The sequence below is a fragment of the Cyanistes caeruleus genome, chromosome 3 (assembly GCF_971803275.1).
Source record: "Cyanistes caeruleus chromosome 3, bCyaCae1.hap1.1, whole genome shotgun sequence".
NCBI classification, from domain to species: Eukaryota; Metazoa; Chordata; class Aves; order Passeriformes; family Paridae; genus Cyanistes; species Cyanistes caeruleus.
In genome coordinates this window covers 104310366-104336480 of record NC_141703.1, presented here as the reverse complement: position 1 = coordinate 104336480, position 26115 = coordinate 104310366, and the positions used below count along the sequence as shown (strand labels likewise).

General features: G+C 36.7%; 1 protein-coding gene and 1 long non-coding RNA gene across 3 annotated transcripts in view; both read right to left on the bottom strand.

The window, feature by feature from the left end:
* Positions 1-26115, bottom strand: part of ROBO2 (roundabout guidance receptor 2) — a 1015778-nt gene that overhangs the window by 909245 nt on the left and 80418 nt on the right. The window lies entirely within an intron of this gene.
* On the bottom strand, positions 2261-14607 carry LOC147654416 (uncharacterized). Its single transcript, XR_015285195.1, has 4 exons — positions 8657-14607; positions 7885-8031; positions 3223-3375; positions 2261-2499 (listed from the first exon to the last, which is right to left on the bottom strand). It is a non-coding gene; the product is annotated as an uncharacterized LOC147654416 (long non-coding RNA).

The window sequence follows — 26115 nt, the reverse complement described above, 5'->3', positions numbered from 1 at the left end:
TTTTCTGGGCCTTACATAAAAATCTTACGGAATTATATCAGAATTACGAAAAACACATCCCTTGATGAAATACAGAACTTGGGAAATTTTCCTTCTTTAAGCAAAAAACCCCCATAGGGATGCTGATTATACACAGAAAACCCCTATACCAAGAAATAAGTACCAAAAAGTAAGTACCAAAGTACTTTTCAAAATTAACTTTCATTTTAAAATAGAAAATCCACCACTTCCTCCTAGCATACCTTTGCCAACTTAAGAACATATGCACATCCAAAAATGAAAAATAGAGAAAGAAACTTATTCCCTTGGAAGGAATATTGCAATAATTCCTAAATTACTACTTTTAAAAAAGGAAAAAGATTTCTACTGTGCCCACAAATACATTCCTGACCATCTTTTTATTTTTTACAATATATAGATGATTCAAGCTTTAAAGATGAGGACTTGAACGCAGCACAAAAAAAACTGAAAGAATTTTGATTTATGACAGCTGCCTGCAAGAATAAGATATTCCTGAAACATATTGGATAACCTCAATGAAAACTTCTCCTATTGGCTATTTATGAATTATTCCCAGGTCTGTATTTGTCCATAATTTTAAGCAAATAATTTTCTGGATAAGGACAATAAAGATCAGACCACATAGAGAAATTCAACATGATAAGAAGTTTCATTTGTTTGAAGTTTTATTTCCTTGAGGAAGAATAAAAATAGATTTGAGGAGCCTCACTAGGAGTGATCATCTGAAGCAATAATGAGAAGGCATTCTGTCAGAAGCAGAGAACTCTTCTGCCAGACTTGCAGGAGAGCACTCTGCTCTGCTGGAATTCAAAGAATTGATGCAAAAGCAGGAATTGTGCAACTGCTGTAACACAAAACATTTGTCACATACACTGAGTGGCATTAATACACCTAAAGCCTACCACTATCGTCTGCATCCTTTTATTGCTAGAAACAATGTAGAAAATTATCCATTATCATCCAGTATCTCCTGTCCTTGCAAAGCAAGAGCACAACCCTTAAAAGCATCAGTTCAGCTCTATGTCCAGTGCTATAATTGTAGCAACCTGCTAAAAAAAGACATAGCAGGGGACAGTAAGAAAGTGAATGGTCTGGAATTTCTCATCTATTTTTTTCAGGGCAAACCCAAGTTTTCAGTTAAACTAAAAATCTGTTTGAAACATTTGGACATCTGTATTTCAGATGATACACATAAATTGGCTTAAAATACAACCCTGTAAAGAGAAAATTATTTTGACAAATGTTTTGAAGACAATAATCCAACTTTTTGAGTACCCTTCTCTATCGAGAATGATACTCCAACATTTGTAAATAAGCACATCAATATATTTACTACGCTCTTCTTATACTCAACTTCTCAAAAACAAAACAAAACCTATTTTGCATTCCAAGGGGGGGCTATAATGATTCTGCATTAGAATCTATTCAAGTCTTTTGCAGCATATACACATGTATGATTTAGAAATAGAAGGAATGCTGGACTGCTGCCATCTACAATTTTCATTAATATCTATGTGCTATTAAAATTATGATCATCTGGAAATATCTTCTAAATAGCTACATTTACTAGACCAATAAAAAGGAGTTATAATCATAAATAAATGTCTAGCCCCATATTAAACACAAATCACTCAAAGTATCGACATATTGATTTTAAATAATTTACAGTTCCACATAATTGCAAACCTAGATTCCAAGTTGCCAATAATAGCAAAGTAATGCATTTTAAAATCCTTGTATAACCAAACTGCCCATGGTTTTAGCTTCAATTCCAGCTATTAAAGTAACCGAAAAAATCCACACATCTCTTTTACTGCTCCATATTGCAGAAAGAAAAGAGACTTCATTACTTTTCAGACTGGCATGTCAATATTTATTTAAAGAACTTTACAGCTGTCAAGAGAGTCCTTGAAGAGATGCCCAGAACTCAGAATCTGGGAATCTTATTGCACGGTGAATCTCTTGTTAGTCATATCCTGGGCTCCTGCAGAAATTCTGGTTTCATTAGGAGAGCCCAGCAATGAGATGGGAGGCTGCAGTGAGACAATGGTCTCTTAACTCACAGAAAAACTGAAAGGAAGCAGGAGCAGTATTTGAAAGAGAAAAATTTTTCTAATTATCCTGCAGCAGTCTTTCCCACTAATGATTTGCATCTGTTATCTAAAAGAAAATACAAAAAATCCACCTAACAATATGATAATAGCATCTCCAAGTTTTATAGATCACTAAAACTAGGGAATGCAGAGGAAACAGTTTATTTTTTATTTTCTTTTTTTTGTGAAATGGATTTAATAGCAGCATCAGTGTACTTGGCCTTCTCTAATCCAGGCTGAACTGTCCCAGCTCTCTCAGTCTCTCCTTGTAAAACAGATGTTTCTGTTCTTAGTGGCCCTTCCCTGGGCTCACTCCAGTATCTCCATGTCTCTTGTACTGGGAGCCCAGCAGCTGACCCCAGCACTCCAGTGCACCTCAGCAGGCCTGAGAAGAATAAAAACACCTCCTTCCTTACCCTGCTGTCAGCATTCTTAAGCAGGGTTACACCCAGATCCCCCTTCTCATTCCTCAAACTTCCCTCCTTACTGCAGAGACCCTCATATTTTCCATCTTGTATCACGTATTTTGTAACAGCCTCTACCTCTCTTGGAGTTAAGTCTACACCAAGAAGTTATTTTCCTCTTCCAATGTCATTCTTTGGTGGACTTCCAATACATGTGTGCATTTACTATTTCTATTTGAATAAAATGACACTTCATGTATTAACTTTGTAAAAAGAAAGATTCTTTCTAAAAAGACTGATTCCTAGTCAAGCAGCTATTTCTCACACAGTTTCCTGTTCCTAACACAGCAGCATTTAAGCAGGTTGTTAGGAAAAAAAGTAAGTCTCCCTCTCACTCAAGGTCTATAGGTATCTAATCAAAATTATTCCCAACAAAGTTAATGTATTGTAAAACAGACAGTTTAAAACATACATTTTAACTTATTTCACATCCATTATGAATCAATAGTATATGAAAACTAGTTTTAGTGTATTCATACTAAAATATTCCTCTGTTATATAATGTATGCCTTCAAAATGTTGCAGACACAAAAATCATAAACCCCCATATCAGCCACCAAGCAAACAACAAATCATAAATAATAACTAGTAAGAATACAATATTGAAAATTCTGTTCAGACTGTACATAAGGAAATTTACATACTTTAAGGACAGACTTATTTCACTCTTCACAGGAAAACAAAGGCACTGACTTCAAAATCCTTGGCCAAAATAATCTGTTCCTCTAGGAATGTCATTCCCTTTCAGGACTCTGTGTAAGCAGCAGTGTCAGTCTTTTTTTGGTGCAGGGCCTGTGCTAAATTCAGACAATACCAATAGAAAAGTAAAGTAAAGGGAAAAGCATGAACATTTTTAAAAAGCTCAGGATTTCTCTTTCCTTTCTTCCTCCTACTTACCCACCACGTTAACAACTTCTATTCTCCTTTAATCAAAATCCCAAACTGTTGCTCTTCTGCTTAAAGGTTCTAGTGTGAGGAGAATGACCAGCACTGTCAAATAATCTTTGTATTGCACAGATGTGGTTTCCATTTTATAACCTTGCTCACAAGACTGTTGATTGTTCAATTATTACTTGAATACTCTTCCTAGTTGCATCATGTGAACTTATTGTAGGCTTATTTTACTATATTGTTGCTGGACTGTATCCTAGATACTCTAGCTTCATTTTTTTATTCCTTTCCAACTATATTTTTTAGATTAGACTGCAGAAATGCCCTGTGATGTACAAACTCTCAGATCCCAGCCCCCAAATGCCACACACCTCTCTTTTAAAGGTTTTCCATCAAGCTGAGAGTGAAAGGCAGGCACAGACAACATGAGGCAGAGCCACTGTCAGACACTGACAGTGCAGAGAAGCACGACAGATAGATAACAGATCGGAGGGTACTAAGTACCCTACAATTTATTGAAGCAAAGAGGGGAGAGTTGAGTGGCAAATTGCCTATGCTGTTCACAAACCAGCAGGTGACCCTGTTTGCCAGCCATCCAAATTGCTTCTGGGCAATTTGGCACATTTCTACTATGTTGTGCTATTTCTTACGGCATGACTTTGAGTTTTGATCATTCCCTGTTGTGCAAGATCTTTCCAAACACTCGTAAAACTTCTAAGAGTGATGGCAGTAACAATGGAACACATGGAAATCATTAGCCCATCAAACAAGCATTTAAAGTGATTTGAACTCAGACGGAAAAATAACTGTTTTCAAAAGGAATCAGAATTGCATTAAATACCAAAATAAAACAAAATAAACTAAAAGCTCAACAAAACTCTCAGCCACAGCTGAGAGGAGATTCCTGTCTTAAAGAACAAAGCATAGGAAATTTGTGAGGAAAGTGGTATGAGAAACAAAACCTTCTTTTGCATACTGAAAAAGATAAATGTGAAGGAAAACACCAATGATCCAAGGAAGATAAAAATACAGCTTGATTTTAGGATGTTGTTTCTTTTCTTCTTGACCCATGGAAGTTCACTCTTTTAAATAGTGGCAAGAATTCCAAGGAATCCAGAAAAAGGAATTTCACGGCTGGAGCAGTGTTGGACCGGCTGATATTTCTCAGCACTGATCTGATATGAACTTTTGTTCTGAGAAATTAGAGGAAACTACAGTATATGAAGCAAATTCCACTATAATTCTGTGATTAATTTCTGTGCCTGTTACTACATGTGTATTCGTATTGATACCAAAATCATACACAGATTACAGGAGAAGACAGACAGTAAATAAACTGTATTAAATGGTGTTTAATAATAATAAAAAGGTACAAAAGCCCAGCTGTCTTCAAAAGATAAAAAGCCATCTAAAAGATGAACATATTCAGACACAAAGCAGAGTGTGTTTATAGACACTGTACTGGAGGCCCAAGTGAAATGAATTTCCACCTGTCCAAAAAAGGTTTATGAGGATGATAAGAGACACTCTCTCTAAAACACCAGGTAAGAAAGCATTTGGAAGAAAGAAGGTTATTTTGCAGAAGGTGAAGTTAGGTCTAAATCAAGCAATAAAGAGGATTATAAATGTTGACAGCTAAAATATAAACACCAGGCTAGCCCATAGGGATTGAGAAGTGATTTGAAGAAGACATGAAAATTAGTAAGCAACCATTTTTCTCAGGAAAACAACATTGCTACAGAGGGCAAACAGATGATATTTAAAAGAAAAATAGAAGAATGAGCAGATAAAATAGAACACAGTAAGAAAGCTGAAGGATTTTTCTCATATTTGGATTTATCAAGAAGACTGCCTGTGTGCTAAATTTTACTTTTTTTAAAGAATGTATTTGAGGAACTCTTTGAAATTAAAATATAAGTACAAATTCTTGTAGAATAAACTGGCAGGTTGTACAGTGACTAATCATTATTTGCCTAAGGTCTTTAAAAACTTAGGGATAAAATACCCAAGCTGCTAACTCTATCAGGAACTCATCACTTAAATTGCTTTGATGGCAAACACGTAGCAATTTTTAATAGGTTTAGGGAAGATCCAAGAATGAGGAATGCCCTAAATAAAAAAATGTAGATTGATATGATAATTAAGAAAGAGCCTAAGTATCTTCTATAAAGGGAAGTCATGCTTTCCAAATATATTTCTCTGAAGGAGTCACTGAGCAAACAGACAAAGGAAAGTAAATTATATATTATATTTCCATATTTAAAAGACACGTAATAAGGTCTCTTGATAACACCAAGGAGCTGAGCAGCTATACAATCACAAACCAGGCCATATCTGAGCATTCTACAGGTTCACAGGTCATGTGAACCTGTGTCCATCAGGAGCTGTTTCGGTGCTACAAGGCTGATATTCTTTAGTCAATAGTTTCAATGCCTTTTTGGCAATTTGGCTTATAGTGACTTGGCATTTATAATGTAAAATAAATAATCATAAAACTCCACGGAAATTCTCTCTTTAACAAGAATTATGGTTTTCCTTAGCACATCTCTGGCTTTACTGGCATCCCCAGCTCTGCACCAGTTTTCAATAATCCAAACCCAGATGTATGCAGTCACATCACTGCAGCCACTCAAGAGTTTGGGAAAATGAAATAACATCCACAGCAAACAATAACACAAAACAGAAAATTACAAACCAACCAACGCAATAAAAGCAACTGGCTGAATGACAAAAACAGAAGATATTACAGGCAATGCATGCCAAAGACATAAAAGAATATAGCACTAATTAAATTAATCTACCCTGAAAAAATTATGGGATTGGACCTGATGATATGGATATTACTTTCCCAGGTAAAAGTAGCAGGATAAATTTTGGTGCATGGAAATATGATTTTGCCATACACCACAAGAGTTCAGAAGGAAACCTGCTGGCTGAGGAGTATGTTAAGAATCAGCTGCAGGTTTATTTGCAAATAGAACTAGGATACTTTCAGCATAATCCTGTCAAAGTATCCCCATAAAGGATGCACAAACCATTCATTTTGATTAGGAGTCACTCTAGGAGGTGTTCAAGCAGTGTTGTCTCTGGCAGAACGTAGCCAAAGCAGCCAATTCCCCACCAAAAATTATGATACTGTCAGTTCAACACACTTCCATTGGCAACAGAAAAACTGGATCATAGTTGGACTAGCTGCTCTTCAAAATCAGCAGGTTTGAATAGTTCAGTCTTTGTTTCAAAGCCAAAAAAGCAGTCAGGGATTTTCTCTTTCCATTTAGCATTCTTAAAATGCATTTTTTTACCACTGCCAAACTATAGATTTTAACATTCTGAAATTAAAATTCCCTCTTTCTGGAGCAGCTCATTTTTGCACTGCTTCATTTAAGGATTTTATTAATCTAAACCAAAACAACCCTGGTTTTAAATTTTTTATAAAGCTAACTCAAGCTTTTTAACATATTAGATAAACGTTACTTTCTCCTTTATTAGTGAATACAGAAGAGAGAATTATATTTCCAGTCCTTTATGCTACTTCTTGTAGCATGGAAATACAGAATCAAAAATTTATATAAGCACACACTACATATATTTCCAGTGGAAAAACTCATTGACCATAATGCAGAATGAATAAAGATTTTATATGCTTTAATGACAACCAACATATTCTTTATATCTCTGATTTAAACCAGAACATCAGCCCAAAAATGAAGGGGTAACAAGAACACTGAAATCTTGCTGAATAGTCTGGTTGATCTCTCTGCTTTAATAAGTGAGCAACTCTGCCTAACCTATTCCTGATAGAGGCAACCATAACTTTTTCCTAAAATTCTCCTACACTGGCAGCACTTCAACATCCTCAAACTGGTAGTAAAAAAACCCAACTGCTCCTCATGTTTAATACAGATATTTTGGGGTTCAGTGTAAATCTACTACACTCCTTATTTCTTACTTAGTATAAACCCCCCCCCAGATATTTCCCTTCCACTTTTGTAACCACTGAGGGGCAAGAAGGAATATTTCAGGTGTTACAAACCCCATACCAGTCACCCCTCTACATCAGAGCAGACTTCGCTACAATGATACCTGAATAAACCTTCAACTAATTAAAGTTAGAGATAGTATGTTTATTACGACACCAACCACATCCAAGAAAATTCCCCGAAGGCATGTGCAAAATCCACGAGGCTCTTGTCCTCTTTTATCTACAAAAGTCCTACATATTTATATAATCATTTACTACACCTATACATATACACTACCTAACCCTGCCTACCCCTAGCTTTGTATTAAAATGAGTTTAAAGTGCTTCCACACCTGCATCTTTCCTTCTTCTACATGGGTCAGTGGGTTTTGAAATGGGTCAGTGGTCTCCTAGGATGAAGTTGGAGATGTCTTCCCCACATTAAACTTTTTACCTTTGTCTTGTTGGCAGGTTCCCTGGTCCCCTGGCCATGATCCAACCCTCCCCATCCTGGTTCTGCATGGTTTCTGGGCCCAGGTGCAGTTATGTTTTTTTCATCTTGACAATGGCTCATCTTTCTTGTCTCCTTCTACAAACACAACTAAGTCAAGCAAATAGTATATTACATTAGCTCTACTGGGTCTATCTAATAATAATGCTTTGCATAGTTTCTACTACCCCTCTTAACCAAAATATACTGCCTCTGTCTTTCTAGCTATGTTATTAGTTTCTAAGTTCTTTTAACCCTTTTATTTAACAGCACTTCTATGGTCAGTTTTTTAAACTAGGATTTCTTAGTAGACCTCATTCCCATCTGTCAGTGCCTGCAGGGAGGGGTCAGAGCATGGACCAGGCTCTGCTCAGTGGTGCCCAGCAATAGGACAAGAGGCAGTGGACAGGAACTGATGCACAGAAAGTTCCTTCTGAACATGAGGAAGAACTTCTTCACTGTGCAGTGACCAAACCCTGGAACCAATCATCCAGGGAGGGTGTGGAGTCTCCCTCACTGGTGACATTCCAGAACCATCTGGATGCAATCCTGTGCTCTGGGATGATCCTGCTTGAGCAGGGAGGCTGGACAGGATCATCCTCTCTGGTCCCTTCCAACCTGCCTATTCTGGGATTCTGTGTGTTCTCTGGTTTGCACAGGTGCAGAATCTAAACCTGGCACAAGGTTGTTTCAGCTCAGAAGTACTGAACAGAAGTAAAATTATTTCTCATGAGACCTGATACTGCTTCTCCATACAGTGATGTGACATTTTTTCCACACGTGGCACTGCCTCTGGAGGTGCTCCCACAGCCCACACTTGACAAAATCTCCTGGGTAGCAACAGCAATTAAGATAAAGAAATGAATGAAAATACTAAAGAAGAATCCAAACACCCCAACTATGCTTTCCCTAAAACTATACTCTTAATGAGAAAGGAATCCATGAACCAGGTTAAAAAGTGACCAGGGATCTGCAAGGGGACTTCTGAAATGAAGCAGTCAGACTGAGAGAAAGTATAATGGGAGTACAAATACAGTGCACTCTTCATCCTTATTAGATGAATCTTATTCTATTCTTTTACAGATCTTTTAATCATTTTTATCAAGATCATTTTAAATCCCAATCCTCTTTTATAGTACATACAACCACTCTTCAGCTATTCCATTTGTTCTCTTAATAACCATATATCCCAATCAACTACTCAAGCTGTTAGCAAAGCTACTCAATAATACCAGATCTTAAAAAGAGCCAAGCTGAATCTCACTTGTAATTCATGCAATTTAAAACTGAAGTGTTGATAACTATTCTCTAGAAACAGTTTTATATTAATCTATTTTTCTGGGAACAGACTTTGGTGAGGCAATGATTTGTCAGGAACCTTCTACCATTTAAATGCTTTAGCTACTGTCACAAACACACAACTAAATTGACAACAAGATGAATTGCTGCTATTGTCATATTCCCACTGGCCCTAAGATTTCCAGTAAGATATACGACAGACCCCAATATTTTAGGTGTTATAAAGTGTTATTAAGAGTGGTACAAAGTGGTACAAAGACTAAAGAAGAGAATAGAAGACTAAAAAGAATAAGGAGTAAAAGATGGATAGAGAAAGATCTGTTATTCCTGCAGCAGGTGGTTATCTCACTGTATCAATGATCCAACACTGCTGTGAACAGAGTGCCCAGAGGTTGTGGACACCTCATCCCTGGAAGTGTTTAAGGCCAGGCTGGATGGAGCTCTGAGCAACCCGGGATAGTGGAAAGTATCCCTGCTCATGATAGGGGGCTTGGAACAAAATGACCCCTAAGGTATCTTCCAACACATTCTCTGATTCTGTCAAGTCTGATGAAGTAGGATACTGAATTACCAGACACAAAATCCAGCTGTTGCAATTACTTTCACTTTTACCATGAAAGGATAACATGACTAAGTATTTTACGCAACCTCATTAAAATAAAGTTTCAATCACTTGTACGTTTAAACTATTGTATAATTCAGCCCATTTTAAAGAACTTGTACACAACATGTATATTTTCAGAGAATTTTCTTGGGCAAAACTCAAGAATGAGTTTACCCAGCTTTTGTCAAGGTGTTTGCTGAAAATATAAGAACAGCAGCTTCAGAATGAATGAAAATACAATTCTCTCTCACCTCTACTTTTTCTACCTAAAAGGAGCTAATTTGGAACCTATTTATACCATCATTTCTATATCTATTTCTACCTCAAATAACCAAGTATCCATCCCCCCAAAACCATTTGCCTTTTCAGTCTTCTCTTGGCATTGATGCATTTGAAAGTCTGCAAGGCCAGCACACACACAACAGCACTGCGTGCATGATTTGATCTGTACCATGATTTCTTCATGCAGGAGCAATTAAAATAATTTCTTCATTAATGGTGTGACTGAAATCACAGCACTGTTATCTCAACATATCTACAAGTGCACAATAAATTCTATAGAAAGGTAACATTTCTTGATTTTTCTACAATGATACATTGGATTTTTTTAGTATTAGATTTAAATAAGTTGCTAATGATGAATAATTCATTTCAAATTATTCATAATTTATGGTACAGTAGTTTATGGCATGTCTGTATATCATTATTGTAAACAGTATTAATTTCAAAGAGAGAAATCTAATAAATAATATCTGTTTTTTGAGACATGGAGGCCAGATAGGAATTCAGTAATTGCCTGGTAAGTTCTGCTGTTCTCAGTGTCTGGCAAAAGAGCAGAAAGCTCCCAAAATATAAGTAAGGTGGTTTCAGCCTGGCACCTAAAAAAATATAATCAGTTCTGGAAAGAAGTTTTATTTACCTCCTTTTCGGCCTATGATAATTCTTAGGTGACATACAGGTGAAGTGAGGAGCTAATGAAAAGTGAAAACAAATCCCACCCTCACTCCCCCAGTGGCAAGGAGCGGGATGCTCACAGATTTGCAGCTTGAAATAATACTGTAAGTGCATTGTTATGTGATATAAAGTAGCAGTCTGTGAGGATATAATACACCTGCTAAATAATGTTCACTAGGAAAAAACCTGAGATTTGTCACAATCGGACCCTGGAACACTTCCTTTGAATTCTGGTCCCTCCCTTGAAAACAAGATCTCAGATTTTTAGTTCTGAGATGAGCTCAGTGGCCAAAAATCTGGGATCAAGTTATTTAATATTCAGGGTTCTTTTTTCTTCCTTTAGTAAATTACAACAATCATTTCATTTCCTAAAAGCAGCATTTGTAAAAATGTACACACAATTTAACTACTCAGTAGCATGCATAAGGTAAGCATAGGATAATGCTGACATTCTTGAGAAGACTGATTACAGTTTCCCTCATTCTGGTGCTTATGTAGAAGAATCGTTTAACAAAGAGACAAGAAAAAAAAATCATCCAAGGTATTTTTATTAAGGATTATTTTTATTAAAGAGAAGTATTAAATCATTTCTTCTGCTACAGTAATGCACTCTTTAGACAAGTGACATTTGAAAATCCTTGCTTCATATAATTTTAAACTCTGCAAAATCACTGACTGACTAATACATTTCACAGTCCTGTTACAGTGTATTATGGTTAGCATTTTATAGAGCCCCTGACTGCTTTTATCTTCATTTATATGTGTCTATTGCATGAACCTGGCTATCTATTCCTCTGGGCAGAACAAGTAGATCTTCACTTCTGGGAGTATCTGATATAGCTCTTTTAGGTTCACCCTTTGGAAAGAGTAATCCTAAAGGACCTGGCTAGAACAAACTGCAAAATACAACCAGAAAAGATTGTCAGAAATTCACCAACAAGCTGGTGGAGGTAAAAGAGCCCAGCCTAGCTTTACTAGCCAAATCAGTATTTTCTTTATTTCTTGCTTAGTTGCAGGTCTACACACAGCATATTAAAATAATTGTTTAAGAAATCACATATTCCAAGCAGCTTTGTAGACAGGAAGAATGAATAATGATGATATTTCCTAAGTGAAAGAAACCCTGTTTCTATGCAGATTTTGTGTGTGATCTGCTGTGATTTGCAACTGAGGTTGTTGTTACTTCATTCCTTTTTTTTTACACGTACAAATTCACACACACAGGTTTTTAATAACTTACATTTGTTCATCATGTAGACCAATTTAAAGCAGGGAGGGGTTGGGTTGAAATTCATGACACTCATACATTCTCTGTCAGCTTATACAGTACTTATACAGTTCTATTTTAGTACTTAATTTGATTTTTATCAGTCAGGAATCTGAAGTTACTTCAAAGCTTCAGCTTCTCAAAAAATAACAAACCAGCCATTAAGGCAAACAAAAATCTATCATTGCTGAACAATGTTACATTCATACAACTGACATCTACTTAGTTTATCTAGTAAAACCCCAGGAAGAACAATATTCTAATTCAAGACAGACTCTAAATTACAGCTCCATTTATACCTGCTATACATTTAGCTGAAGAAGTTAAAAAAGGTCTCTTGCAATGGAAAACATACCATAAAAAACCCACAACTGCCTGTGCAACTGCTTAATTTCATTTGAGCCATGGCATATTTCAATTATTATAAAAGACTGTGATTACATCTGATACAACTGTATCTGTAATCAGATATTACAACTGATACATCCACTAAAGGGCCTGAAGAGCTCTGTGCTTTACAAGGTTCCACAAGAAATGGTTCTGGTGTCCTGTGCAGGCATGAGTGTTACAGCACCCTTCTAAAAAAATTTACCTTAACCCAAATACACATATAGCCAAAAAGAACATTAAGAACTTAAAATTTTGTTTTGCATCTGAAGACCTCCTTGTCTTTTCCCTCTGCACATGCATATGAGAACATCTTCACTCATGCTAACATCTCTGTACTACAAACATTCTTAGCAGTAGTCTGAAAACAAGGTTATGTAAACTTAATTTAACCCTCTAGAAGCAGGAAGAGGAGCAAAATGCAGATTATACCTTAGATGTAAGGTTTGACTGTAAAAGGGATAAACAGAATCAAACATGGAAACCCAAACAAATCATCTATATAGGTCCATCTTGATATGGCCTCTGCCTCTACAGATGGGTTAAAATAGATCAAATATAGCAGCATCTCTCCAACGAGGTCACCTACCCCATTCACTGAACAAATTGATATCTATCAAGCTTTTTAATTTTTTTCTGTTTGAGATATGGGATAGATAGAACTCATTACCCTTATTTAGGTATCTAATGCACACATTGATCCATCTTTCTGTCCCAAAAAAGCACTTCTCCCCTCCAGCTTAACAAAAGAAATAACTGAAAATCCTGAACACAACTGGATAACAATTGAAATAAATTTTAAAATCCCAACAGCCAGGAATAATTTATATTATTCCTCTACTAAACTACCATATATATCATTATTGGCATCAGCAAACCTAAGGAAAGAAGTGAACAGCCACTCCCCAACACAGGCATTACTAGCTGTGAGCACAAGTTATGAAGCTCTTAACAAAAATCACTCAGTAACTCAAGGTCAACACATCCAAAGTTGTGCAAAGTCTCATGTCTCTCAAAAGTAAAGCATTTTTGGAGTTACTCCAAAATCACAGGGTCCCAACTGCAATTCTCAAGTCTGCTGTGTAGAATGGATGCTACAATAAGGCTGGAAGAAGTATATCCAGCCCAAAGGAAGATATAACCCTCACTTTTCAAACAGCTGTACATTTCTGCAATTCCAGGCCCTGTATATTGTGCTGTTGCCTGGTAAGTCCTGATGCCCAGCTGGCCAAAGTTCAAAGTTAATGAGTCTTTCCCAGACTGAATCAATCTAATAAAAATAAATATAAAGGCTTTTGAAATAAAAAACAGTAAACAAGGGGTTGGTGGGCTATTTATCAGAATAATTACCATTTTAAGAAGAGACAATTCACCAAACCAGAGCAGGCATTTGCTTCTAAATGTATTTTTCCAAAGTTCTAGAAAACCTTGCCTAGGCCTCTGTGGTCCAGACAAATCTACCATGCCCTCTGTGGGCTGAGGGGCTGCTTCTCACTCCTTTCTGCACTTTATGTCCATTGATATAGGCTCCTACTCCCCTGGCCTCTTACACTCCCACTACTCCTCTCTCCCTGGCACCAGATCAGTCATCGCCCAAGGCAAAGAGTTTTCTCCCTCCTGGGAAATCATTCCTCTCCATTAATTCATTCAAAACATTTGTTAAACTAGTAAGAGAAATTGAAATAGATGAAATAGATGCCATTCACCATCCTGTGTTGAAACCTTTCAGTCTGTGGGTATGAATTTGTCCAGGAAAGCCTTTATGTATAAAGTAGTGGGGTCCTCCTGCTGAGGAGGGATTGTCTGCCTGAGCCAGCTGAGAACAACTTATCCTGCTCACAGTCTGCTCCTGGCATGGACCAGGCTGTGAGCTTGCCATGGTATGAGAGAGCAAGCTCAAGACTGCAAAGAGGTTCTGCACAACCAACTCAGCCTCTCCCCACCACTAAGTCAAGCCAGAGGGAAGGACTGCTCTCCTCATGCCTGTGCAGCTGCTGCAGAGCATGATGAATTTTCTTTTCCTGCAGTTCTTGCCCTAGCCCTTCATCTCAGGACACTGTTCTTATATGGCTCAGTTAGTTTCCAAAACCTTCTAAAAATCTTGCTTTATTAAATCTCCAAGGCACTTTTATAAACTTGACAGAAATAGCACTTAGTCATGCTGCCTATTTTCCCCTCTGCTTTACCTCAGAGGTACAGACTTTCACCTGTCAAAAGTGCTGTTGAATTTGCTGCTAGCACTGTGAGGGGTCTTTTATCATTATTATCATTCTGTAAAGGCTGACTGCCTGCAGGCTGCCTAAGGGCTGGAGTGTTGGGTTGCCTGGGTTACCCTTTCTTCCAAAACACAGCTAATGCAGAAGGACATTGGGAAAGAAGTGATAAATATTTTTAGTAATACTAAAAGTGAACACCCAAGCTCTAAGAAAATATTTTGCCTTGAGGTGCATGCAAGTGCTAATGTTGCTGTTAAACACTCTTTACTCAAATTGGAACAAATGGCCTTTCATGAATTGCAAATAGAAGAAATCCTTGCAGGAACTTTGCTATTCTACCCTTTTTCAAGAGCAGCAAGTGTGCATGGGGTGGACACTGATCTCCTGCTGCTGCCCTACATCCATGGCAGTATACTGTACCATGCACAGTGGGAAAATTTCTTTATAAATCAGCAATGGGGGGCATTTGTGTCCACACCCAACACTACAGTGCTGGGTCAATATAACTGTTCTCTAGCAGCACAGTCCCAGAGTCAGTCACCCTTTAGGAACCCCACAACCACCAAGTGATTCCCTGTTCATTTCATATCCAGTTTCAATCAATAGCCAGAAATTTCCAAATGCATTAATGCTTTTGGATGGCAGTCACAGCGCTCTGGTCAATACCTAGGTTGGTGCATAAGCTTCAATGGACAGACATTTCACCTTGACCTGTACACACCAAATCCATCATGCAGGGAGCAAGAAGTGAAAAAATGATGGTAGCTTGGCTCTTGACTGAGCTTTTATTAGATTTAACCTGTGAAAAAAAAAGTATCAAAACTACTTGATAAAAATATACATTAAATTAATGGACACATTCCACTCTGCAGCTTTGGTTATTTTCATGCCTACTGTTAGTAAGACAATTTGATTGTCAGACAAAAGTTTGCCGCTGTTACTTTTTCTACCCCTGAAACTTCAGTCTTCTCTATGCTTGTGATATTGAAATCTTTAATTATATCATTACAGATTTTTATTTTTTTTTATTATTATTAACTGCTAACTCATTTTCCAGTGGGAATGAAATTGTCTTGGAACAAATTAGAGCTGTATAGCAATTAAAGTCATATCAACAGCATTCTTTCCTATTAAGGATTATGGCCATTCCTGTTGAGAATGATGATTACAAGCAAAAAAAATTGTAAAACTGAAAAGAAGAAATAAAAAGATGACTACAGTTAAGGCAGGTCTCAAGAACTGGATACTTTAATTACATACTGCTGTGTAAATTGAGGAAGGTCTCTGAAATAAACAGGCAAAAAATTATCACTATTTCTTCATTTGATTTGTGGCCAAACCTTGATGCCCAGCTGTTGAATATTTTCATCAAGAAATTGCATTAATGCCACCTGATTTCTGAGTGTTTTGTAATGCAGAGTACACGGAGATGTGGTCACAGTTTTAGTGATTCACAGTGGTGCCCATTGGCTTTCAGGCTTATAAGCTCATAGCTGACAGCAATTATTCTACTTTGACTTACAAAATTGTTGTAAAAAATAAATTTTTAAGACAAATATTAGAAACACCACATGTAGTAGTAAAGGAAAAAATCCATAAAAAAATCTGAATTCCACCTTCAGAGCAGGACTTGAACAGCAGCCTAGAAACTGAAATGAACATATGGAACTAAAAAATAAGAATGACAAATGGCTGTTTCTTCAAGCTATTTTGTACCTCAAGTGAGGCAAAAGTGAAAAAAAATATACACTAAAACAGTTCAGAAAGCAAACACTTAAAGAAGCCTAAAGTCTTGCTTTGCCTTTGTAATACTCACATTTGCATTCCAAGTACAACATGAATATCCTTTTCCTTGATTTTGAGATTCAATAACATCATTCCCAGTGGAAAAGGGGTGGCATCTGACTGCAGGAATTTCTTTTGCTTTGGGCACTAATTACCTGTTGCCACTTGATACGGACAATACCAAGACAGCATTTTCTTCTGTTGCACGTTCTGCAAAACACATGGTGCCTGTACTCTGGATGTCCAGGTACAAAAATCCTTCTTCCTTTGTCAAATTAGTATTGTCTGTGCTCCTTAGTGTCATTTTGACATGGTGGTAGAGGGTGGTAGCTGAGTCGCCCTTGAAACAGGATGTTTCTTGTAAATTTATCCAAGAGTCAAAGTTTTAATAGATTAATTAAACTTGTCAAACTCTTTAAAAGCATTTTTCCCCAAAGAAATTTATCACCTATGAAGTAATGAGCTAAAGTGCAATAGCTAATTACCTGCAGAACATCAGAAGTACAGAGCCTTTCACTGTAGGGTTACCCTGTTGCATTAGCCTATGAATCTAAAAAATAACCCACCATAATGGAGGAGATACATTAAGGAGATATCTTAAAATAAGGCTCCATAATACTCCTCCAAAAAGAGTCATACTATAATTTTTAGAGAAACTAAATTTCCAATAATACAACCATATCTAATTTCATTTTACCAAAGTTTTGCCCATAAGGAACCTTCTTTGATAGTCTTCAACTTTGTGAAGATACAGAATTGCAAATTATATGTCCACATCTCCTGTACTTGGTTCCTGATTTAGACCCTTGTGAGGAACTGCAAGACATTTGATTTCTGAACATATTCATTGCAACTTTTGCTTTTTACCTCTGTCTGTAAAGAAAACTTGGTCAATGGAAATCAAAACATAGCCAGACTACATGCTTGGGGTATCCTTCAGCTATCCTTTCCCACTCACACACACAAAAAAAACCTAAAAAAAAATCACTAAACCTCCAAAATTGAAAAATTACGTAAAAAAAAAAAATCCCCAACTGAGTGGTCTTATAGGATGAGTAAATTCATTTAATCCAATCACAGTATTGCAGTGGCTGTTGGGATGTCATCAGGGAATACACACCTAAGCTTTCCTCTCATGAAGTTATTTAGGATTTGTACATGTTTTGGACATCAAGAGGCTTAAAGGTAAAAGGATATAATAAAGTGCATCTTATTACTGAGCTGGTAAAAGAAAAAAATATCAAGGATTATATGGTAAGATGGGCTGTTTCTCTCTCATTAAATGTAACATTACACAAAGTATGCGTCATGTAGGGGTGGCATTGTAACATCTGTCACTTTTCATATTTTTGCTTTGACATAAAGTAGCTTCCAAATGAAAATTAAATATATTAGCAATTTTATAAACTTCATATTTAGTAACTGTGTCAAAGTGCTTTTTCTTCTCTCAGAGATATTTTAAGGATTCTTAAGCTATTCATGCAACTGATACACATTTTATGCGGTTGAATAAAAAAAAAATTGTTCCAGAAGTAGCTGCTTCATTTTTCATATCTCCCTACATTTCTGATTTCACTAGTACCAAGCTATTGCCAAGAAAAATATTAAATTTTTATAAAAACTTCTGCTATGCATTGTAAAATGTTCTTGTGGGAGATAGACATTTTAGTTACAATATTTTACCCAGTATCCTCTGCACAAAATAATTGTTTGAACAACAGATTCTGTAAACATTCCATTCAGATCTACTGATACTTCCTTGAGTGATATTATTAATATCTGTTGTATTTTTCCATCCTATAGGTTTGCTCATGCTTTGTTATGTAGTAGCAAGTTTTTCCATATTGGTTAAGCTCTAAACTACTTTTTTTTATGGAAAAAAAATCTTTAAAATTGCATCCTTATGAGGATAGATTATGCTTGTTGCCAACGGCAAGCAAAAAAACCTAGGTTGCATTGCTGAGAAAGAATTAAGTGCAGCAGGTTAAAGTGGCTCGAATATCAACTCTGAGGAGCCACATAATTAAAAGTGTAATCTCACGCAATGAAGTTTACTGCAAACACTGAGTTTTACTATAGGGTATACACAGCAATATTTACAATTTCTCATACAAAGCCATTTGACACGATTAGCAAAGCAGATGAAAAGTTTCCTGGTCTAGTCCCTAACCAAGAAGAAAGCAATAGTACCTAAAGTGATCAGGAGCACCAGCATTTCAGAAGAAAATGGTGATTGCTGCACTCAACTCCATCAACTAGGAGAATTATGTGTTTAATTTTATTTATGTTTTTTTAACATCTTATCCAAATGTCCCAGGAGACGGAGGAATTTCATGAAAACAATCAGAAAATCAGACCGAAGACATGCCAAAATATAAATGGGAAGAGGGAAAGCAGCAAGTATAGAACTGAAATGGTTAAAAACAAACATACATAATCTTAAGATCAATACCAAAGGAGCAAGGGAAGGATGAGTGATCTTGACAGTTAAGCTCAGTAACTTTGGAGGCTACAAAGGGCTGAGGTCGTACTGTATCCCCAGGTATTCAATAGAATAACACCAGCTATGAATAAACTGAGGCTGGAATTACAAACCCTTCCAAGTCAGTCAAACACCACATGTCTCTTCCTGGTGAGTAGTGATCTCTTCCCTGCAAGAGCTACAAAATTATTTGTATGGCCTTCATCGGAAACATGTGTCTGGCACAAGATATCTTTCCTGTTCTGAGCTCCTGTTTTTAGTAGGAGCAGATTTAGGAGCTGATCCAGAAACAATTCCATATATTTCTCCAGCGTCTTCTAGTAATGCCCCTCACCTATTTTACATACACTGTGAGCAAGAAGAATCCACCAAACCTTACTTTTTATTTATTTTCGCCCTTTTGAGACCCAGGTCTCACACAAACTTTCAGATACAGTAAGGTAACTTCTTCCCTTCATTTTCCAATAAAAATCACATGAACTTATGAGTTTAAAGGAGCTTCCAGACCAGGTATTTCTATCATTAAGATAAACTGGAATTTCAGGTGTTAAGGACAGGGAAGATAAGGAAGGGGGAGGGAGATGGGAGCAAGTAATTTATCAGTCAGCTTTCTAGACATTTGTTTTATAATTGAGATCAGGCAACAGTGCCCAAAGAGACAGAAATAAACATGGGCTGAAATAGTGGAGCCTATTGGCAGAGCCATTCCTCAGGGTATGTGTGAAAGACCCAATACACACTGATTATACAGAAGACCTTGAAGTGATTTGGTTTTAATACAGTTTCAGCTTGTTGCTGATATATGAGAAATACCATTGGAAATAAAAAAGAGAATAAAAACAAGAAAGCAGGAAAAGCCTATTCAAAAGCCAAACTTTTCCTATGGACAAAATGCAATTAAGTTTATATCAAAAAATTAAAATCAGTTTACAGCTAGAAATTAGGATTTTCTCTTTTACATACAACAGCTTATTCTTTTGCCTTCCAAGACTTTTTTCCTTCTTGCTATTGAAGCAAAACAGGATCTTGGTATGCTGTTTATATGAGAACAAAACTGGAATGGAACACCTGTATATGCCTTCATTCTGATCTAATTAAAGGGATTCTCTATGTGGTTTTTTTAATTTTTTAATCTCTTCTCCCAAATAATGAACAGAAATAATTATATTTTTTTTGTTCAGCCATACCTGAAAAGTACATGGTCATTTCTGCTTTTGTAAAATGCATTTCAAAGTCTGTCCTGCTTTTACAAGGCAAGAGCTTAATGGGAGAGAGAAGAAGGTCATGAAATAGCTGTGCTTTTCCACACAAGTCTGCAGAGACCTGATCTGGCCTCAGCATTCAGATCTCCAAGTGCTCAGAGATTCCCCTTATCAGCATTTCTTGCAGACAATCAAATTCAAATCACCTTTTGTAATTACATTATGAAGTACTGTAACCTACTTTCTTTCTCCCCTCCTGCCACCACACAAGTTGCCAATGTGAGCACTTCCTTTATTGTCATTTTGGGAATTTTATTCATTCATAGTTATCAAATCCCTGACACATGGCTATCCTCATGGACAGGAACTGCTCCAAGCAGTGTCGTTTGGAATCAAAAAGGAAAGTGTGTGCCCAGCTGTGGAAGTTCTGCCTTTAGTCACCCACCACACCAGAAACATCCTCACAGGGAATTTTGCAGGACACTATTTTACCATTTCCAATAAAACCTCAAAGTTAATCTACTACTTCTCTACAACACCTGACATTTCTCTTCCTCCTGAACAGCTAATGAATCTCATTAATGTGATGAAAATTACAGGGATGATGCACGAACGCAGAGCTACTTGACATGAACAAGGACAACCAATAATACCCAGAGAATATGCAGCAGCTGGGATGTGCATAGTTTTATAATCCTCTAGTTTATGAACCTTCTCCAAAAGAATATGCAGTCATAACCACTAATATAGATGTATTTTGCAGCTACAGGTGTACATTGAGCAAGTACACAAAGCCAATATGTCAAGTTACTTACCAAAACCTTCAAATACTAGCCCAAACACAAATTTTTGTGTTAGTTTTTAATATGCCTAAGATTCAATTATACAAGAAAAATTTTATTTCTGGCCCCTACACCTAAATTTGAGTATTTAAGTCTACAAAATGCAAGATTTTTATTAATTTTTTTAATTCTGAAAAACTCAAGAGGGACTTTTCACAAGGGAGTATATAGTGATGGGGGAAGGGCGTTAAACTGAAGGAGAATAGATTTAAATCAGCTGCTAGGAAGAAATTCCAGGCTGTTTGGGTAATGAGGCACTGGAAGACATAGCCCAGAGAAGTTGTGGACTCATTTCTCAAAGTGCTCAAGGCCAGGTTGGATGGGGTTCTGAACAAACTGGTCTAGTGGAAAATGCCTGTGCCCATGGCACAGGGATTTTGGAGCTAGCTGATTTTTAAGGTCCATTCCAACCCAGACTGATAGTAAAAGATGTTAAAATCATAGAAAATTTGGGGAGCTAGAAAGAAAGTTAGGCTTGAAAAGCCCTGGGAAAAGTGTTAAAGTAGGCCCTGGGAAATGTTAGGCCTTGTGCTCGCTAAGATCATGTGAAACTGCTCCTGTGTTGTCAGTATATGATAAATGATATAATTGTTAGATGTGATTAGATGTAATTATTGTTTAAAGAATCATGAGAAACTATGTTAGGGGTTTGAGGGGGGATCACGAGAAATCCATGCTTGGGTAAAATCAATGCATACCATAGAACAATGTAAGTTAAATAATTAATATGTAAGTTATATAACAATAGAGTATAAAAAACACATTCAACTCAAAACCAAGTCGGGTCAGATTTGGGTATGTGTACCCCTGACACCCCAGAGCTCTTCAATAAAGCACCTTCATATAATCATTGTGTGATTATGTGCTCCTGAACACCAACAAGACCAGTCTATGATTCTATGAAAACAGCTTAGAAGATCCTAACTTTAATTCCTGCCTCAGTGATAACTTCCCTATCAAAAGCAAGAGGCAATTTTTAAGCAGCAGTGCAAGTCATACCATTTACTGAAACTGCCTTGCCTGACACTTGTTCTCCATTAAGTTGATGATCATGTAGTATTACTTTGTAAATCACTTATAAACTAGCAAAAAACCCTCCAAAACTACCCATAAAACAATAAAATCTATGCAGATTTTTCCTGTAATGGATGAGAATATTTATAACACTTAATTCATGATACTACCTGTGGGCTATACACCAGTTTATGAATATTCTTGTAATACACAACATAAAATACACAATGCATATAGTTTTGTAGCTATTATAAGACTTTATATATAATAATTATGTAATATAAATTTGTACTTCATACAGATTTTGGGGGGATTTTCTTTGAATATATCTGTAAATAAATGCAAGCATTTACAAGCCAAAAAATGAAAAGTACATATCAAAACACACTAGTCAACCACAAAAGAGAAGAGTAAATAGCCCCAAAGTGGAAAGAAATCCCTTCTAAGGGCAGCAACAGATTGAAGAAAAGACTGTTTCCTAGGAGGTCTAACATCAGAATCTTTTATCATTTAAATACCTGCTCTAATACACTTAGTGATTTGTGCTACATTTAACAAGATTAAGTGATCATACAATCTTTTATCTCAATTCTCCACTGGAAATCGCACAACAAGGCTCTTTCTTGCCAAAACACTGTCCCATGGTTCATGCATGATGCTAATTCCAGCTGAATGGATAAATCTGTTTACCTAGGCATAACAAGAAAAGTGCTGTTCATCAACTAAAGGATTCCCCAAGGAACGCCTATTTTTTTTTTTCCTGGGCTTCCATAATTTCCCTGAACTGTTGCAATTCTGTACCAAAAGCCTGGATTATGAAGTTCTGAGATACTCTTGAGGCCTTTGATAGAATGGATAGGATTGGAAATATTATCAGATTTACAGTCAAGGAGTCACAAATCAAAGCACCATATAAAAGGCACTGAGTTCTATAAGTATTAATTTCAAAACAATTTTTCCTTTTAAAACTTTTCTAAATGAAGACTTGCAGGTGGAAAGACTAGCAGTTCAAAGGGACTGAACCCAGAGAGCTTCAGAGCACAGCTGAATGATGCACTTAATAAATGTGAGAATAATACAAGCCCTGCCACATGTGGAAGTGTGCCAACTCCTAAGTTACACCAAGAAGCTACATAGGTGGGATGACTCCATTTTTCAGTTTCTCATGCCTGCAGAAAAGAAATTCTCCAACTATGACATGAGGAAGTAATTCATCACTTTTACTGTGTCTTTAGCTAATACATCTTCTAAATCAGTTTATACCCAAAAGCACTACAGCTTTGCCTTGGCTGCACCTGTACTTACAGTGACAAAGAGGGATCCTAAGTTTCTAGGCTGGATACAAAAATTTTTCAAGTCTAGTCTCTTGCTGTATATTGCATTCTGTTTTTCTATTGATTTTTATGCCAATATGTTTAAAGCTTCAGATTCACCATTAAGTTACACATTAATGTATGAGAGCAGCCACACTGAGGTCTTTGGGAAAAGTAACACTGACAATCAGCATCAGCCAGGGAATTTGTCAGCATACTTCAACGTGGACATCAGTTGCAGATAAATGATAGTTAAATAGCTTTCACACTCCCAACACAAGCAACACTCGGAGCTGAGCTAAGCAACTGTGTTGTTCTGTGAAATAAAAGCAGGGTACATACTATTCTGTGCTCTCTGAAGGTAAAATTCAGGTTAGTGTCAACCCTCTTCAGCTGATCTCATCTTAGGCTTTGATTCTAACCAAAGATCTAAACACAAGACTCCCTTTTTTTCAGGGTTGAGCCTAAACTAATGTACTGAAGAAATAGCTCATGTCAGCATCCTGTTACCAGTGCTTTGAAAGTCAGTTCACCTACACACTTTTTAATGAAGGCAAAGTGAATTTAAACTATATTAGGCATTCAAGAACAATTTCTTAATCCACAGTAATTAATTTATTCAGACTGCATTTTCAGCATAGTTACCTGAAAAATGGGCTCCAGACACTGCTGGACTGTTCACTTGCTGTACTGAGGGACACCAAAAGCATTCAGAAATAAAAACCACAGAAACAAATACAGTCTGATGATTTTAGCTGCCTTTTTAGGAGACAGATTCCCAGTGAGCATGCTCATTTCCAGACTATTGCATAAAGGGCAATGACACAGCAGCTTCTCAACTCTTCTTCTATACCAGGCTGAGACTGCTCATGTGCCAAGAGTAAATTTAGTCAAAACCCAAACCATTTTACATGTACTACAGTTTAGATGCCTTTCCATATTCAGTCTTGCTTAAACAAAAACATAAATTAAAAAACGATCAACGAAACACAAAAGGAGGAATTTTTGTTGCTGTTGTTTATGTGGTTTGGGTCTTCTTTGCTGGTGGGAATTTCTTTGCCTTTGGGCTTGATTGGATTTGTGGTTTATTTGTCTTCCTACTTTGAATTACATGCTAGATCTCTGAATCCACCTTCACACACCTACCAACTAGAACAAAACAAAGCTCCAAAGCCAAAAAAACATTTTAGAACGAAAGAAAAATTAAGCAGGTATATCAGAAATAACTGTGGCTGGAGTTCTAGCCTCACTTTGGATAAATTCTTATCTTTTTCTGAAAAACAGGCATGGCACTAGGATGCATCCTGTTATTTTCAGCTTTTTCTGCAATCTGAGCAGACCTCCTGGTATCGCTCATTTGCCAGGATATAAACATCTAGGTTCTTTTAACATGTTTCCCGCTAACATTTTGGGAAACTCTTCAAAGTTACTTACTTTTCCGAGTTATTTTTCCATCCTTTACCATTTTATTTTTTAATTGAATGAATTATATTAATCAGAGCTATAAAGTGTTCTTTGAAGAGTTTTATCACCTCTTCAATCATCAAATTATGTTCTTCATTTAACAGCAAGGCTTCTCCCAATAGTCCTACATTTTTATATTATTCTTACTGTTGAAGTGTTTGTTAAACAATGTTTGCAGCCTATGTCCCCAGAATTTCTCTCAACAAATGAGTGCCTAGGCTGCATCAGTTGGCTGTGTTTTTCTAGAAAACCTTTTTCCTTTTTTTTTCTGGCTTGAGGACCTAGGTTGAAGCAAAGAGCCCAAGGTTGAACATAGGATTTTCTTTGCATCAGACCACTCACAGCCCCAAACCCAAGAAGAACATTATGCCAATATCTGTGGTACAAGGAGCAATTCCCCTGAACACTTTGCAACAGACCATGTCCCTGGGGTTTGTTTCAGAAGGCAAATCAAAACTTTGATCCACATCTCTAAAAGTCACCTTGAACAGAGTTCAAGCTGCATAATAGCATTCCTCTCTATTACCTACTTTTCCTCCACTTTTCTTCAGCCCCTGCTACCACTTGCTGCTGCCAATACTTTACTGAGGTTGTGGCTCATGTAATTTTTGTTTCCTATTCCTACACATGGGTAGCGATTTTTAAGTCACTTGCTTAATTTTGTAAGACACTTCCAGACACATTTGATCGGGAAAACAGCAGTACTTAAGGGGTTTGACATTCCTGGTTTATTTAGGATTGGGTTTTTTGGTGGGGTTTTTTTGCTAGTGTTTGTGTTTGGTATTTTAGCAGGTTAAGTTACAAAATAAAATGATATTTCACCTGAGGCCTCAAGTCCAGAAAAGCACAACAGTTGCCTGCCATCTATCCAGATCCACCTGTCCAAGCAACCACCAAGAGAGGCTGTTTCCATTGTTTTCTGATGCACAGGTGTTGGAATCAAAACAATCCTAGCCCCATTTCTGTGACACAGTTGCCTAGAGTTATTTCCCATTTGATTTTCAAGCAAGAGTCATGTTAAGTGACAGATAGTTAAACATAGTATGGTTTCTTCAGCTGGCTCCATTTTAAATTTTGAATCTACAGAGAATTAAGAATGAAATTTAGACATGAAAATCTGTATCTTAGAAAACAAAAGGGGTTTTGAACTCCTGAAGATAAAAAACCCACTGAATATAAGGTATTTAAAAGAATTATTAATTTTATAAGACTGCATTTGGAAGCATAATTCAAGATGTATTCTGTTTAGTGCTTTCTCTACATCAAAATCAAGCTAAAACCTTTAAAAACTTCAGATATATTCTTTTATTTACTTGAACCCTTTCCAAATGCCAAATGTTTGGCAAACTTAATGAAGTTCCACTAT